Genomic DNA, 17,301 nt, shown 5'->3' on the forward strand with positions numbered 1-17,301 from the left:
ATAACCAAGCTAACAGTACATGCTTAACAATTATCAACTATTTTGCAACCGTTTCTAACCTATTTTTGACAAGACAGCTACAGAGCAGGTATTTGTTTATTCAGCGCTGGGAGTGAGGGGGATCTCTCCGCCAAAAACTCACTCAATCTTCTTTAGCATTTAGTTATATTTTAAAAGTCCTTCCACGCAATGTCATGTGAAAAACGAGGTTCACTTTTCAGGTAAAATTTTAAAAGTTTAATAAAAAGACATTAGGAGACAGAAATAAAGCAAAGGGTTAAAAATGGCCAGGTGCTTGGCATTCAGCCAAGAGCACACTGTTATCTTCAGGATACCTGTGAAATACCTTTTCCCTTACATCATCCTGTTGCATGTTCATAGACCCTTATGCATAGTAAACTTTTCCCCAAATTGGTTTACATGTTCCAAGAACTGTTTAGCATATCTTCTTCTTGGTTCCACCTTTTTAGAGCATGTGTATTCCTTGGTTGTGGTTTTAGTCCATTCTTATCACCTCCAGTTTTTGGGCCTTGGTCCACACTGTCTTCAGAAGCTGAGTGCTGATAGTTGACAAATCTGTAGCAGGTGTCCTTATCATATGTTCATTGGATGTTATCCCATCCAAGCAGGCATTTTAACACAAGCATACTTATATCAGCTATTTCACTACTATGTTTAAGATTAATTAACAACAGAAATAAAACTATATCTTTATAACAAAGTTACTTTAACAACACACATATAAAATACATTTTAATATTTGCAAAAAGCCAATATTATAATATGTATCTATAACAGTCCCATTTACAACATAGCATACTCATATTTGCATAAAGCTGTGTCATGGTTTTGCAACAGTTCTGTGGTGGTAGTCAGTCTTCTGGTGGTCTTTTGATGAAGGCTTCTGTAGTCTTCCTCACGTTTGAACTTTTTACCTCTATCTTCAGTGCATGCCCGGCCCTTGTTTTTTCAGTGTAACTTTTTTTTTTTTTAGCTAATTTTGCCGTTTGCAAGTTCCTTTAAATCTTGCTATCTTTCTCTTGATTGGTGCTTGTTATCTCACTGGCTTTGCTATCTTGCTTGTTTTACCTGCACATCTTGTTAACAGTATTACTTGTGGTTAACCTTTTCTTGCATACTGAAATGAACAGGGTCTATGCCTTTATTAATGTTCAGCTCTTTATTAAAAAGTCAGCTCAGCAGGGGGCTCGACAAGGAGCTCACCCCCGCTGTTGTAGCTTCTCCAGTAGCTGAAGGGTGAGAAGGCTGCAGAGTCTGTCCCTGGAGTCTCCGTGACACACTGGTAGCTGGAGGTGAAGAGGTGTGCAGTCTGTATCTGAAGTCCCAGCAGCTGTCCTCTCTCCCACCCTCCTGGTAACACCAGGAAGTGTATGTCCTTTGCTCCTGCTTCCCACAGCCCAGTCCAGTCTGGTCCTCTGCAGATTATGGTGACAGGTTAAACACAGACTAGAGATGTGGTTCCCTTTTCCATAACCAACACACCCATCCAGCCCCCTTCACTGTGCCCAGCCTTTCATTTTAGGGGTGTGTTTCATCTCCAAAACCTTCTCCCATGATTCCACAGGATTATTTTGCATCCAGGTCCTAGTGTGGGTGGGGTTGTAGGTGATTCCCAGGAGCAATTAGCTAATTAACATTTCAGTGTCAGTACTTAGCCCAAGCCAAATGTCCCAGCCAGGCTGTTTTGTTCATAACACATACCACTTAGGATTCAATACCACATATTCACCCCCTTGAACATATATCATCATTTTCCCACAAAGTTTGAAAGTTCAGGTTGTCTGAGTTCTGCGGATCCACCAGAAATTCAGACTGCCTGGGCTCTTCAATCAAGTTTACATGGACCCATTTGTCTACTACCTTAAAGTTCAGGAATTCAAATTGTAGTCAAACTGTCTGGGTTCTGTAACAAATTTGGGCAGCCCTAGGTTCATAGAGACATTAAGACCCATTTCAAAGACATTAACACCCATTTCTCCTAAAGACCCTCACCCAATCCAGTTTTTTGTAAAGACATTAGCACTCATCTTTCCTATCTAATGCACAGGACCACTCCTTACCCTGCCGGTCCCCTACTTCCACATGGCTTGCTGCTGGACACATGCACACAGGCCTCACAACAAGGTGTTGCCTCATGCCCGGGGATGGGGGGTAGATTATGTTGCTAATAACACCAAAGTTGTGGGTTTGATCCCCGTATCGGCCATTCACTTAAGAGTTGGATTTGATGATCCTTGTGGGCCCCTTTCAACTCAGAAAATTCTGTGATTTGTCCCCCTCAGGGGAACCCACACACAGTCCCCTTTCTCCCAACATGTCACAGCCTCTCTCAGAGGCACTAGCGTGAAGGGTCACCAACCATTCAGAAAGCATGTACCTGCTGCAAAATGTGGAATATGTAAAATTTTATTTTAAAAGGATGTTCTTTATCCTTTGAATATTTTTAAGCCTAATCAACAAGAAGAGAGATTTAATCTGTGAAACAGAGAGCAGCTAACAAGCTCTAAGTGATGTCCATGTGTTTGTTATGTATAGTAGATATAATCTGCACCTTTTCTAGTATGATATATGTGATATTGAATATGTGTTAGAGTATACACATTTGTATTAGGAGTCCCCCCCCCACACACACACCCTCCGGCGAAACCTGGTGTATATTAGAACCCGATTTACAAGTAAAAGGATGTGGCTTGGCCAGGAGATGGGCCATGTCTGGAAAGATGGGGGGGGGGGACCCCAGGCGCTGATCATCGAGTGAATGACCGGAGATGGATATCATGGAAATCCTCCGGCAGATACAAGTGAATGCAGGTTCCCGTAAATTTCATCAAGAGATTCAACAACTCCAGACACTGAATTGTTCTTCTTCATCAGCAAAAAAGAAAATCTTATTAACCTATGGACTCTGAATGGAAGAAAAGACTGACTGCCGCAATCTTAGCCTCAGGCGGAATTTTCCCTATAAAAACCGCTTGTGCCAGGATGGAGGTGTGTGGGCATAGAAGAAAACCTCTGCTGAGGCTGACCTCTTTGTTGCACACCCAGGGCCAACCCCGGGCTCGGCTCTTCTCTTTCCTTGTGGCTGGCTAGATAGAATTTGATTGCAAATAAATATTTTATTTTTTCATTTTAAATTTGGCTGGACAAATTTTCATTTATAACATGTTTAAAAACCAAATTCTTCGCCACTTCGCAAATACCACCCAAGCAAAGCTCACTGAGAAACCACCTGTGCTAGTGAAGGACCCAGAAACACATCAAATTTCTGGGCTTTTCCAGTTGATTTCTTGGGGTAGAGGGTATGCGTGTGTTCTACTACCATCTGGTCCAAGATGGTACCCAGGAAAAAACACAAAACCATACCTAGGCACTGCAAACGCTACTCCCACTGTCACTGTGCCTTCCCAAGTCTCGCTAGCACTAGTGGCAGGCGAGAATTCTACCGCTGAGCCACCAGGGCTGTTGCTAGGTTACTAAGTCTCGTCTAAGTCAGAACCTGTAGCACTGTGCCAGCAAAGGCCACTCTCATGTGCCGCTGTGGGCACGAGGTATGGCCTGTGGGAAGTCAAAGCCACCAGACTGAAAGACACGCAGAGCAACTCTGACAAAAGCAAGGAGCCATCCTTCTGGTGGTATCAGAGTTCCGAGTTTATTGGCTCGAAGAAGATAAGCTCCAAAAGGCGATGGGCACCGAGTGACCTGCTTCTTAAAGGGGGGTGGTAACAAGGGGAGGAAACAGCAGCCAACCAATGGGATAACACCTGGGGGTGGTAACAGGAGTGACACACAGGGGAAACTTCCAATGAGGTAGGAGGGAGGGAGGGAGGGAACCCCGGAGACCAGCCTATCACTCAAAGCCCTGGATGGAACTTTCTAGGTGGAAGGGAGAGGTCTCTGAGAGACAGGCAGGCTCTGGGGTGTGGCTGGGGGGAATAACTCAGCAGGAATACAATGAACTGGGTGGAGGGAGGAATGACAGGCAGACGGAGGAGGGAGGAGGAGGAAGGCTGGACCATTTTAAAAAAAGAGGGGGACAGGGAGTAACCATAACTGGGGGGAAACAAAACACACTCCAACATCCCACAAACAGTGACAAGCATTCCCCTGAGTCAAATACAAGACCTCCTCAAAACCAGACCAGTTCTGCCTGGAGACGAAGGTGTCACTGAATGTCTGCATACCGAAGAAAAGACCATCCCATTACGCGACAGCAGACAAAACAGAAAGCTGAACAACCTTCTGCTGCATCAGTCAAGCCATAGGCCAGACACAGCCTGAAAACAAATTGTTCTCTGACTTACACGTTATTACCCCTTTTACCCTCAAAAACCATATTATTCCCCGTTCTCAACTCTTACCGAAACCCCTTAACCTTATACTCACTCCCCTATCCCTAGCTTATAGAAAAAAAAAAAAGAAAAGAAAGGGGGTGGGGGGAAGAAAGGAGGAAAGGAACAAGGGAGAAAACCCTAACCCTCCCCTCCCATCATAAAGATAACAAATTTTGCTTATATTCCCTATCAGAAGCCCCATCCTTGTCCAAAGATGAAAATTATGTCTGTTGGTGCTGTCCTCACTGCTGCCTGGATGCTCCTCACCCTACCGTATGCCTTCGGCTGGATTAGCCCACAGCCTAGCCACAGTGTCTGGGTAACCTTAGCAAAGACATTAAATCAGGATAACATGTGCTTATCCATGGGAAGCCTTGATAACCCACTTTCCACATGTTTGGTAGGGATTCCATTCGTAGCAGATGACTGGCCCATCTATAATTCAGAGCTCCTCCGCACCACATTTAAGAGACCCAACCTGGTAGATACTTGGGACGAGTGGACAAAAATGTTGCCCAATGCTATAGAGGAACCCCAAGAACTGGACCTGCTGGGGTCCTCCAAAGTAACATACTGCATCAAATTTTACTTTAGATGTCAAAGAATAATTGGCCAGAAATTGACCAGACAAAAAACACATACAGAGAAGACATATCACCCATTAACAAAGCCTATAACTATACAGACTGGTGTAATTACATCTCTCACATGATCTCTGTATCCTTTCTCCACCCCAAAGTATTCCCCAAAGGAACGTTTCTTATCTGTGGTGACCGAGAATGGGCTGGGATCCCCTCACATCTCCATGGAGGTCCCTGTAGCCTTGGAAAACTTTCTACCCTCACTCCAAAATATCACCTTGTTCCATAGATGGAAAAGAAGAAGCGAATTAAAACGCCACAAAAGATCCTACACAGAATTTGATGAAAATTGCGATCCCAAATTATATGACGGGAACAAACCAAAAAAGATTGTGGTCTCCCTATTCCTACCATGGGTAGCTGCAGCTAAAGCCCTTGGTGAAATAAATCACCTAGGGTGCTGGCTCAGTAAGCAAGCCAACACTACCTCTGCTGCCCTGAGCGATCTTTTAAAGGAAGAAGAAACCACAAGACATGCATCACTTCAAAATCGAGTGGCCATTGCATCCTACTGCTTGCCCAAGGACATGGCTGCTAAGGCCTCAAAGGGATGTGCTGCGTCAATCTCTCTCCATGCTCGGAATCCATTCACACAAACATCCAAAAACTGAAGGAACTTGTGAAGGACTTAAAAGTAGAAAACAACCCAGACTGGGTCAATGACCTTTTTGGTCAATGGGGATTAAGAGTGTTGGGAAGTGTAGATAAATATGATTAAGAACCACAATAGTACAGCCAGGACAAATATAACGCCCCCTACTGGCTGGACAATACCCTCTCTTACAGAGGGGTCCAAAAGTCAAATGGACTGTTCCATCTCACCCCCCAGAATGTATGGTTCACCCCACACCTGTAACCTTCCCCTGAAACATCAAGTGTCTGTGACCCCATTGGCCCAAGTCCTGTTCCAGCTCACCTTGGAGCCCACCTTGATAAGGGGTCTCTGGGGGGCCGGACGCCCTCTTGGATCTTCCCCTCTCCTCCTGGAACTTCCTCCGGGAGTCCCTGCTCCCCCCTTTGTCTCTCCCCTCCCCCATCACCACTGGCCCAGCCACGTGCTGCTACACAGCACGAGGCAGGGCCTTTCTGTAACTGAATAAACCTCATCCCCCAAGAGCAACCAACAGAGATCTCCCTTATATTCACCCCAAATCCATCCGTGGAACACCCCAATCAAACGTCTTTACAAACAGGATGGGTTGCATCTTTGGTTAAGGGAATTTTGTGTATTTTCATTGTAATTTTCATTGTATTAGCTATGTTCTCATGCGTTTTCCATTGCTTTAAAAGAACTATTGGGAAGGCCAATTTACTAAATATAGAAAGTTGAGTTGAAGCAGCCACAGGGCCTGCAAGGCCTCCCTGGCAGTCACTTGCCTAAGATAAGAAATGCCTAGTCATGATGACTGAACCAAAGTAGCCCCTCTTCCACCTTCGGACCCTCGTTATCTCTCTGTAAGACCATAGGTCATGTAAAGACGTTTGAGGTCTCCGTGGATGGTTTGGGTGGATACAGACGAGAGATCTCTGCTGAATGCTCTTGGAGGATAAGGTTTATTTGGGATGCAGAGAGGCCCTGCCTCGAGCTGCTAGAAACAGCACGTGGCCGGGCCTGAGGTGATGGGGGAGGGGAGAGACAAAGGGAAGAGCAGGGAACCCAGGAGGAGGGAGGAAGTTCCAAGAGGGGAGGGGAAGATCCAAGAGGGCGTCTGGCCCTTCGGGGGCCCCTTATCAATGGGGGCTCCAAGGTGGGCTGGAACAGGACTTGGGCCAATGGGGTCACAGACACTTGATGTTTCAGGGGAGGGTTACAGGTGTGGGTTGAACCATACATTCTGGGGGGTGAGATGGAACAGTCCAATTGACTTTTGGACCCCTCTGTAAGGGAGGGTATTGTCCAGCCAGTAGGGGGCGTTATATTTGTCCCGGCTGTACTATTGTGGTTCTTAATCATATTTATCTACCCTTCCCAACATCTCCCCTGTTTTCACTGAACCATTTGAAATACTAAATATTGACTTAACAACTATTTTCTGCACACTTGGAGGTGTACAGGGTACTGCTACTAAAACTATACTTATTACTACTGGAACAGTCAAGCTTATTTTACAGAGTTCCTTTAGCCAAGGTGCAAGGCTCAAACCATTAAATAAACTGTGTAGCTGAGATGGGCTAATTGTTATTAAATCACTGATTATAGTAGGGGAGGCATTGTCGGAATTTTTTGGAAAAGGTCTTATAATTAAACGGGTTGAAAAAGGTTTGTTAGGTTTTGTGTTAGATATATAGGTGGTCTTAGAGCTTGCAGGCTTGGCTAAAGCTACCCAGGCATTTGTCTTTGTTTGAATTACAAGTAAAACTTCAATACAAAAACTGAAACAGAGGAACAAAAGCAATATGCACGCATATAAATGATAAAAAGTCCATTTTTCTCTCGAGCTGTTTCTGGCAGGTCATTTTCTCTTGATGACGCAGTGTAGTTCAGGTCTGGGTGCTGGCTTCTTGGCTTGTACTTGCAGAAGTACTGTCTGGTGTGGGGGTGCCACCAGATTTCGATGCATGGTAGGGTTTCACATTCTTTCCTGGGACCCACTTGAGTCCTTGACCTGTGGAAACACAAGCAAAATCTTTCCCTCATGTTAGAAGACTGTGTGGACCTCGTATTTGTCCTGAATCTAAGATTTTGAGTAAAGATGGGGGGTGCCCCTTTATTTTTACTGTTTTGGTGTTCAGGAAATGTCTATAAATGGGGGGTCGAGGCTCTCCTGCAGAGCTACTTAGAAAATTGTGAGCATATAGAGCCTTATTCAACCTCTTTTGAGGTGCAGCCTGATCTACTCCCCCTTTCTTTCGATTTAAGATGCGTTTTAAGGTTTGGCATGTATTTTCTATGGTACCTTTTAACAGTGGTTTAAAATAGGAAAAGAAGATACCACTTTCCTTGACTACTGTTAGGACTTCTTTCACCTCCTGAGATGGGACAGCTGTTTGCTGGCTGAATACCACTGGCATGGCTTGGGGATGCAGGTTGTCCTCTTTGCGGCTATCATATTTGATTTCAAGGCAGTTTGTCAGTTGAAGATTGTTAGCACTTTGCTGAGAATTTGGTGAGATTGGGATAGAAAGGTTAGGGTTTGCAGAGGTAAAATAGTTCTCTGTCTGTCCTTTATTTATCAAAGCTGCTGTCACATTGTTTCCTTCTCCCTCTCGCTGCATGGTGTCTGTGACAAGCTGCAGTGGTGTGCTGCTCATGCGGGAGGCAGGAGCTGCCGTCAGCTGAGGCAGAAGAGCGGGAGGGGTGGAGCTCGTCGGCAGCAGCACTTGTGAAGAGCCGGCGTGAGCGGGAGGATACTCTGTAGCTGTGGCTTTAGGTGCTACGGCAGGATGTAGATCCGGCAGAGGGAGGAATGCAGAGGGATATGGTGATAGGGTCGGCAAACCAGGAAGTGGTGGAGGCGGCGGGGGGGTTCGGGGCTCTGCAGCCAGAGGCATTGGTTGCGGCACCGCGGGGGGGTGGGGGGGTGGGGACGCTGGGTTTGCAGCCGCCGGGGGGCCGGCTGCGGGTCCGGGGGTGGGGGCGGAAGGGGCACGGTGCTGGGTCCCGGGGCATCTCCGGAAGGCATGGGGGGTGCCAGGTTCACGGCCGCGGGGGCGGGTTTCGGGCGGCTCGGGGGGGGAGGCATGGCCGCGGCAGGGAGGGGTTCTGGGCGGCTCGGGAATGAAGAGGTGGAAGCAAGGGCGGGGTCTGGGCTGCGCGGGGCAAAGGGCGTGGCCGCGGCAGTGGGGGCCGCCCTCCCCGGAGCCGCGGTATGGCCGGCGTGGTCGCCGGGGCGGGGGGTTTCCAGGCGGCTTGGCGGGGACTGCTGGGCCGCAGCAGGGAGAGGTTTGGCTGTTATCAATGGCTTTTGAAAAGCGCAGAGCTCTGCTAACGCCATGTACGCAGGAAGTAGTTCGCAACCGTAGGGATCGCGCCGTGAAATATCATTAAAAAGTCTATGCCCCACCTTGGGCGCCAGTCTGTAAAGACGTTTGATTGGGGTGTTTCACGGATGGATTTGGGGTGAATATAAGCGAGATCTCTGTTGGTTGCTCTTGGGGCATGAGGTTTATTCAGGATGCAGAAAGGCCCTGCCTCGTGCTGTGTAGCAGCACGTGGCTGGGCCAGTGGTGATGGGGGAGGGGAGAGACAAAGGGGGGAGCAGGGACTCCCGGAGGAAGTTCCAGGAGGAGAGGGGAAGATCCAAGAGGGCGTCTGGCCCCCCGGAGACCCCTTATCAAGGGGGGCTTCGAGGTGGGCTGGAACAGGACTTGGGCCAATGGGGTCACAGACACTTGATGTTTCAGGGGAGGGTTACAGGTGTGGGGTGAACCATACATTCTGGGGGGTGAGATGGAACAGTCCATTTGACTTTTGGACCCCTCTGTAAGTGAGGGTATTGTCCAGCCAGTAGGGGGCGTTATATTTGTCCTGGCTGTACTATTGTGGTTCTTAATCATATTTATCTACCCTTCCCAACAGGGGCCCTTACCACAAATGGGCAGATGGTTGCCAGCTTGCCTTCAGGGTCTTCAACAAGGATGTTGTGCTTGCTTCACATAGTCATTGTGGCTACATCGATCCCTGAAATCATGCCTGCTACCTGTTGTAGTTCCCAGTTTGCTAGCTATTCTGAGCGGGCAATGATGGTCACGTATGAACCAGTGTCCAGCATCCTTGGTCAGTAGATCTTCTCTCCTTTGCAGGATGGACCACACTCGATGGTAGGCTTACTTGGACCCACAACTTGTGCCCACATTGCTGTAGGGTTGAGAGGAAGTCTTTCCCTGTGATTCTTTGGGAGTAAAAAGGCTTGTACAATCGGGGTTCCCTATGAAACAGCACAGCTGGACAAAGATTTCTTGTCCTGGGTGCACTGTTTGTTCTTCTAGAAGAACAAAGATTTCTTCTGGACCATGCAAAGTGTCACCTATAATTAAAATGTCAAAAGGACCACCTTTTGGCCTATGCTTTCCTGTGGGAGTACGCTAAACATCCTCATTATTAAAATCAATGGACAGAGTAGTTTCCGGTTGGCGCCAGGTTCCCATCTTTATGGCTCCGTGTGTTGGATCCTCTTCATGTGACATGGAATCTCCTGAGATGATGTGTGGTTAGATCTGAATGGCTTTTGATTTGTCTTTGTGCAGGGCCTGGCTGCGCTCCGCTGGAAGTTTCCCAAGCACTGCTGGTAGCACTGCTGGTAGAACTGCTGGTAGCACTGCTGGTAGCACTGCTGACTCTGGGGTTTTTGGTGGGTGTTGTAGGAGTTTCGGATAGGTGACCTAACTGGGCAGTCCTTTATAAAATGTCCAAAGTCTCCACAGTGATAGCAGCGGGCCTGGTCTTTGGAAGTCACTACTGCAAATGCACCAGAAACTCCTGCAATACCCTTAGCAACTGCTTGGGCCACTGTGTTTTCAGTGGACAAATGACATGTACAGCTTTCCACCATTTGCTCTATGGTAGGTTCTGTATCCAAGGGTAGGGCCCTCAGAATTTTTTTACATTGTTCATTAGCATTCCTCATAGCAAGTTTACACAAAAGCTCCTTTCTTGCCTCTATGCTCTCTATCTGTTTTTCCAGAGCATCCTTAATTCTGTCCACAAACTCGAGAAAGCTTTCATCTAGTTCTTGTTTAATATTAGAGAAGCGTTGGGTAGGAATAGAGTCATCTGGGGTAAGAAGTAAGGAGGTTTTTGCTTTAATAGCCAAGTCCTGTAGTGCCACCTCAGACAAGGTGTTAGCTTGGTCAGAGGGCTTCTGATAATCCCCTTCTCTAGCCAGCTGTTCGACTGTAAAATTTGGCCTATTTGCATCTTGAGAATAGGTGTCTGATAATGTTTTTAATTGTCTTTTCCAATGCCTTTCCCACAGCATATATTCTGCCAGGGAAAGAAGACAGTGGGCAATATTTTTAACATAGTGAGGCACTAAAACATGTGCCAAGAAGATAGCTTCTAGGAAATTTTTAAAAATATGTGAACTTCTACCATGTTCTTTTGCCACTTTACGGAGTTGTATGAGCTCTTTGTGTTAGGTTCCCATGTTGTTTTAGTGGAGGCATCTTCTCTTCTTCCCTTTATATAAATTACTGAGAAGGCAGAAATTTTCTGAGCCAGTTCCCAATCCCCTTTGTTCACAAGGCATGCTTTTCGTGGCTTAGTGCCCGAGAGCATCCAGACGTCCGTAATTCTTTGTTTAAAACAAAGAATTGTCCTTTATGGTCCTAACTCTGATTGTCTAAATCCTTATTGCTCTAATTTTTATTACTGTTTTTATACTATTAAACTTTTAAAAAATTTAAAACAAGTGATTGGCATTTTTCACAATTATGGTAGCAGAGGATGGTTTCTAACACCTCTCTGCCAGTGCCTTAGGAGAATCAGGGTGAGGAAGACGCATCCTGCCCTGTTATGCAGCCTTGCTCTGTTCCTTTAGTGTGGCTGACAGATGCAGGTTACCATCAATGGCCAAAAGGAGGCAATAAAACAAAGGGAATGAATTCCCTAAAACCGCAGTAATTAGCCCCTGAGACTAAAGTGTATGTGAAGAACAAAGACCCAAGGACAAAGAGAGGCGGGCTGGTTATCCCAGACCTGCCAAGTGATTGCGGTAGTCTCTCATGCTGCGTTTCAGTCTTTTTTGCGAGAAAAGCAGCCAGTAAAGAGACGAAGCTAGTGATAAAAAAGAGTGAGAGAATCCCCCCCTGGGGAAACTGGGACTGGGTCTTAGGGAAGGAGTGGAACCCCTTGGAGAGAAGAAGCCAAGAGTTTTTCTGGCATAATCCACTAGGGAAAATAGAAGAAATAGTGTGAAAGGGGCCCCTAAAAATTATGCTGGATTGAGGGATAAGAGTGCCCAAGAACATCCAGGATTCAAACCTGCTGGGTTGAGGGATTAACGTTCCAAGAGCATCCAGGGTTGAGCAAAATTCTGCCGGATTGAGGATATGCCCAAGAGCATCCAGGGTTGGACAACACAGCTGGATTGAGGGATAAAAATGCCCAAGAGCATCTGGGGTTGGACAACATAGCTGGATTGAGGGATATCCAAGAGCACCAGGACGGGTCAGTAACACCTAAAAGTGTAATCGGTTAATTGAAAGTAAAAGGCACCTTGTTGTCTTATTGTGTGTGTGAAGGTGGGTCCTGCACCAACAAGCCGTTTCCCCTGCGGCTGGGGACTGAGGCAAAACCCGCAAAACAAGCCTTGTCCCGGGTGTGAGGGGGAAGTTGTGACTACTAAGTGTGAGTCACATGCAGACAGCCTCAAAGGTGAACTGGCACAAGAGGCAACCGAATTAAGGGCACTTCCCGGAGGCCTGGTGGTACTGAAGTCCAGAGAGGCTGACCCCAAAGCAAGGGTAGTTGTGTAACCCGTTCCCTGGGGGGGGGGGTGTGGTAGGTAAGGGACAGGCGAACGGAAGATTTCGGGGTGTGACGGAAAGATAGACCCATCCCCCTCTCTCTCTCTCTCTCTCTCTTCCCCACTTATCTATTAACTCCAGAAGCCTCAGAGGAATGCAGCCACACCGGCCCTAGTAAATTTCCACTACCCACTAACCCCTGAGACCCCCAACCCCCCTCTGACGTAGCAAAGACCCCTAAAAGCTATTTAAACCCACGAGATAGGATAATAAACGCTTTTCAACCGTCTGCCATATTGGTGTCTGCGTCTGTTGATTAGCCCGAGCAGTCCGGCCGAGACCAGGCTGCCATGCTGCCATCTGAACCAGGTCCCTGGTTGTCTTTTATAAAGGCAACGGGGGGGGGGGGGAGGGGGGGGAAGTCCAGATTGGTCAAGGTGCGGAGGTCTGAACCCCTGACTCTGAGGCTATCTCTAAGGAAGAGGGATAGCCAAACCTCGGGGAGGTGGAAGCGGTCAGGGTGGGGGCTTACACGATCCATGATTCTCTGGCACCAGAAATCCTTTCGTGTAAATCTAAGAGATTTGCTAATGTTTCCTTCCTCTGTGCAATAAAATAAAGGGAAATGTATGAAGTGCTGAACCTGATGAACCTAAGTCAATGGGAAACTTAGGGGTGCCAGTACTTAAGGTTCTGGGGGGTAAAAAGTGTTGCAGCATTTTTGAGAGAAAGAGGGCATGAATTGTGAAAGTTGAGCTACTCCAGTCTAGGCCTCAGATTGAGGCCTGGTGGGGCCTTCAAAGCCTCTGACGCAGTTAGAAATTCAGAGCTTGGGGCGCAGATAGAAAATAGTCTTAAGGTATTGTGGGGACCACTGGGTGTGAGTTAGTATAGGTTTTATGGTGTAAAGTGTAGGCCGTTTTAAGGAAAAGGTAAACAATGTTAGCCTACCAATTAGAGTGTCTTTGTTTCTGTAAACTATGTGGAAGCTTATATAAACTACCGCCTGATCTTGAATAAACGGAGAACGTTGCATTAATCATATTGATTGGATGTGCCTTTGTCTTGTCCAGTTTCCCGTTTTCCTGAGATTCCCTGGCTTTAAGTGGCGCCCTGACCGGGACTCAGGAGGCTCCGAAAAGGCTGCCAAATTACTTTTAGAGTAACGGGCAGTCGGGTTTGAGTCGCGCGACAGAAATTCAGGTCCAAATCGCCTCATGGTGACGGGACCGGGATCCTAAATTCACTTTTTGTGAACGGGGATCAAGTGGAACGGAGCAGAAGTCTCCAAACTCCGAATTGGGCCGTTCCCAACGGGAGGAAAAAGACTCTTCGCATTGTTGTTTGTTTGCGAGAGTCCGTGGAGCAGTGGGAAGACCTCGGCGTTCACAAGAGACCCGAACGGCGGGTGTGGACGTGGCCGAGGCCGGGAAGCTGGAGCGGAGTTGCTGCCTTGCCAAAGAAAAGCGAGAGCGGAGCAACCCGCGGAGATTGAGGTAAGCCGCGGAGACAGAGAGAGGGTGAAAAGTTCACCATGGATGGAGATTTACAGGCTTCAGTGCGGCTGCTCTTTCATATTCTCTCAAAGAGAGCTGAAAAAGTTAAAGAAGCCGATTTAGAGCAGTTGGTCCTGTGGGCAAGAAGCAAAGGCAAGCTGCAAAAACCTTCGCTGATTTTTAGTGAAACCGAATGGCAAGAGTTGGGGCAGCTGCTTTGGGATGCAGTGATAGAGGGCAGAAAGGACAAGAAAACACTATTAGAGCTTGGAGGTGTTTGGAAGAAAGTTTTACATACCTTACAGATCATGGCCGCGGAGAAAAAAGCAGCGGAAGCTGCAATTCAAGCATTCGAGCAGTCCACATCAGAACAGATAGAAGTTCGAAAGCCATCTCGGGTTGAAAAATTTTTTAATGTTTGTAATATGCGGCCAGTGCGGGGGCAGAAAGCTCCAGTCAGCCCCTCTGTCAGAGATGTTGTTGCTCGTTTGGAGGGAAACGCGGAGCCGGGCGGCGCGGGGCCGGCCGGCGCGAGACAAAGCAAAAATGCAGCCGCGCCCGGAGCGGAAGTGTGCTCGCAAGCGGCGGATGTTAACAGCTCAGCGGTCCCGCGAAGTGAAGCAGACCAGGAAATAGCCCTCCCGGGTCCCTCGGGAGGCGGGGAGACACCTGAGGAGGCAGGCGGAGTTGGTGACGAAACACGGCTGAGTCAGGAGGAGGAACTCAGGGGCGGAGATCAAGGCAGAGACCAGGGCGGAGACGGGAGCGAGGCGGCGCCGGCCCCTCGCCCCCCCGCTGTGGCAGCGGCGGCGGCTGCCGCGCGTGCGTGCAGACGCAGAGGAGCGGCTCGCCGATACCCGCCGGCGGCGGCGGCCGCGGCCAGCAGCCTGGCACGGCTTGGAGGGGCTGGGCACCCCAATGCTAGCGGAATGGCAGAAGTAGCCACCCAGACAACACCAGAGCAGAGCCCCGAAAATGCCAGTTCCCATTCCACCACGGTAGCGCTGCGCGGCCCACTCCCATTGAGTTCAGATTCTGACAACTCAGAGCCAGACTTTCCTGTTGTCAATTGCAGCAGGGACACGCGATCACAAAGCAAGATACAAAGGCAAGAAAAAGTTACAGAAAGCCTTTCCTCGTCCCTCGCGGAACGGGTTGGCAGAACTAAGGCAACGGACTGTAGCGGCATGTAGCGGGCTGCGGCGGCGGGCACCGGCCAGCCGCCTGGGCGGACCGCAGGAGCAGTGGCCGCGGGGCCGGCCGGAGCGGGGCCAGCCGGCACCGAGCCTGAGGCGGCCCCGGGGCGGAGCGGACATCGGCCAAGACACAGAAGGTTCCTTGTTGCCGAGCAACAGAGCAAGGGTGGAGACGGGCATTCCTGGGGGCTCGGCCGCGCTGGAGTCGGAGCAGGCGGGGCGCGGCCGCATCAGGGGCGTCTCCTGTCCCGTCCTCACAGTGACGCAGCACGGACGGAGCGAGACGGCGCCGCCCCCTCATCTCCCCGCAGCCCCAGCAATGGCGGCGGAGACGCTGCACAGCCTGGTTGCCATGGTAACAACAACGCCGAGAACAGCAGTGCCACCGATGGCGAGATGGCAACACTACAGCAAAAATTTCAACAGCATTTTTTCAATTCCTTGCCAGAGTCAGAAGACGTAATGAGAAAGTATAGCAGTACTGAGTGTTTTCCAAGAAACCAAGAGGAATGAACATTATGCAAATCAAAGTTATTTCAAATACAATGTGGATGAAAGATGAAAATGTTAATAATGATTTAATTGCCAAAAATGTCTTTGAAAACAAAGATTTGAGAAAAGTCAGTCAGATGGAATGTTGGCATTGAGTTCACAATTTCTGTTTTTGAGTTTTTATAGATAATAAGATAAATAATAATTGTCAAGTTTTTATAGGTAATGATAAGTAGTGATTGTTACTAATGTTATATGAATGCTTTGACAAGATTGTTTTAAACTATTTTAAACATTTCTTGTTGATAGGTTGATCATATAATGTAAGTTGTCTGATTTTTATGATAAGAATTATTATTAAGATGTTAAGATATTGAGGTGTTGTTTTAATATTTACAGTCAGTTTTCATATGTTTTATTGTCTTTCTAGGTGATTGATTGTAAGATGTACTTTTCAGGATCCTGTGTGTTTGATTTTTTAACTACTCATGTGTTTTCTTTATTCAATTTTCTATGCAGCTGCAGTTCATCTTCTTTTAAAAATTTATAGTCCAAGTTCTGGTTCAAGATTTCAAACTTCAAATTTTCAGATTTTTGAAGAAAAGGTTTGTTGTATTTAGAGAATTTTTGTCTTGAAGGAAATTTTAGACAGGTTCAATTATTTGATGTTTTGATAAATTGTTAATAATAAGGTTTTTAACTTATAACTGTTATTTTTAAGACTTTTGTTTTAAACATATCCTCCAATTAGAGTTCGAGCTCTGGCCAGGCTCTGGCTCTACGTGGATGGTGTGATTGACCCAGGTGTTTTCTGCATCAAAAAAGTATTCAAGTCCTTTTGGCTTGACAATTTGACCATACAGGACAGCTGAGCCTCAAAGGGAGTTTGGAGAGACATGATCCGGACATGTTTTATCCAAATCTCTGTTGTTTTAAGGTTTGTCAGCTGCTGCAGACTCTGGGATGACAATTTGATAGTGTAGCACTTGGTAACTGTGATTTTATATGTAATATTGATTGTGTATTATCTGATTGATTTTTATTTGTTGTTAGTTTCTTTACTATGTGCATTTTTTTGTTCTTAATGTTTTTTCATGTTTATAACAAAGATGTTGATATTTCCATTTCTTCATGCAAGTTTTAGGGAACAGAATTGAGAGAGGACCCTCCAGTCCCTGTGGGGGTGTTGGGTTTGTTTGTGTTTTAACAGGTGCAGAATCAAAATGGATTTCAGTGAAGAATGTGGAACTTATCAATTGCAAGAGGGCACTGATCTCTCCACAAGTGGATCAGAGGATGCACAGCAAAAGTGGATTGTGCAAAGATTTGTGTTTCACCCACAGAAGATCGTGGGCTTTGAGGTTTTTTTATAAGTGTGTTTTTAATGATGTTATAGAATTTTTTTTTTTTGCTAAGTTTTAATAAGTTTTAGTAATGCCTGTGATTTTTCTGTTCATCTTGCCATTGTCTTTCAATGGCAAAAGAAAAAGAGGGAGGTCCCAACGTGGATCAACAGAAATTCTACTTGAGTGAGTGTTTTTACCCGTCCAACCAAGACGTCTGGGCAGGACAGATGCTCTTGCTGCATTGATACGAAAAGGCAGAAGCAGAATTTTAAAAATAGATGAAAAAGATATCAACCCGCAGTGATAACAACGTGAACAACAACAGTTTGCCTGGAACATCCGTGATGAATCCTGTTCTGATGAAAATTAAT

The sequence above is a fragment of the Taeniopygia guttata genome, chromosome W (genome assembly GCF_048771995.1).
Source record: "Taeniopygia guttata chromosome W, bTaeGut7.mat, whole genome shotgun sequence".
Lineage (NCBI taxonomy): Eukaryota > Metazoa > Chordata > Aves > Passeriformes > Estrildidae > Taeniopygia > Taeniopygia guttata.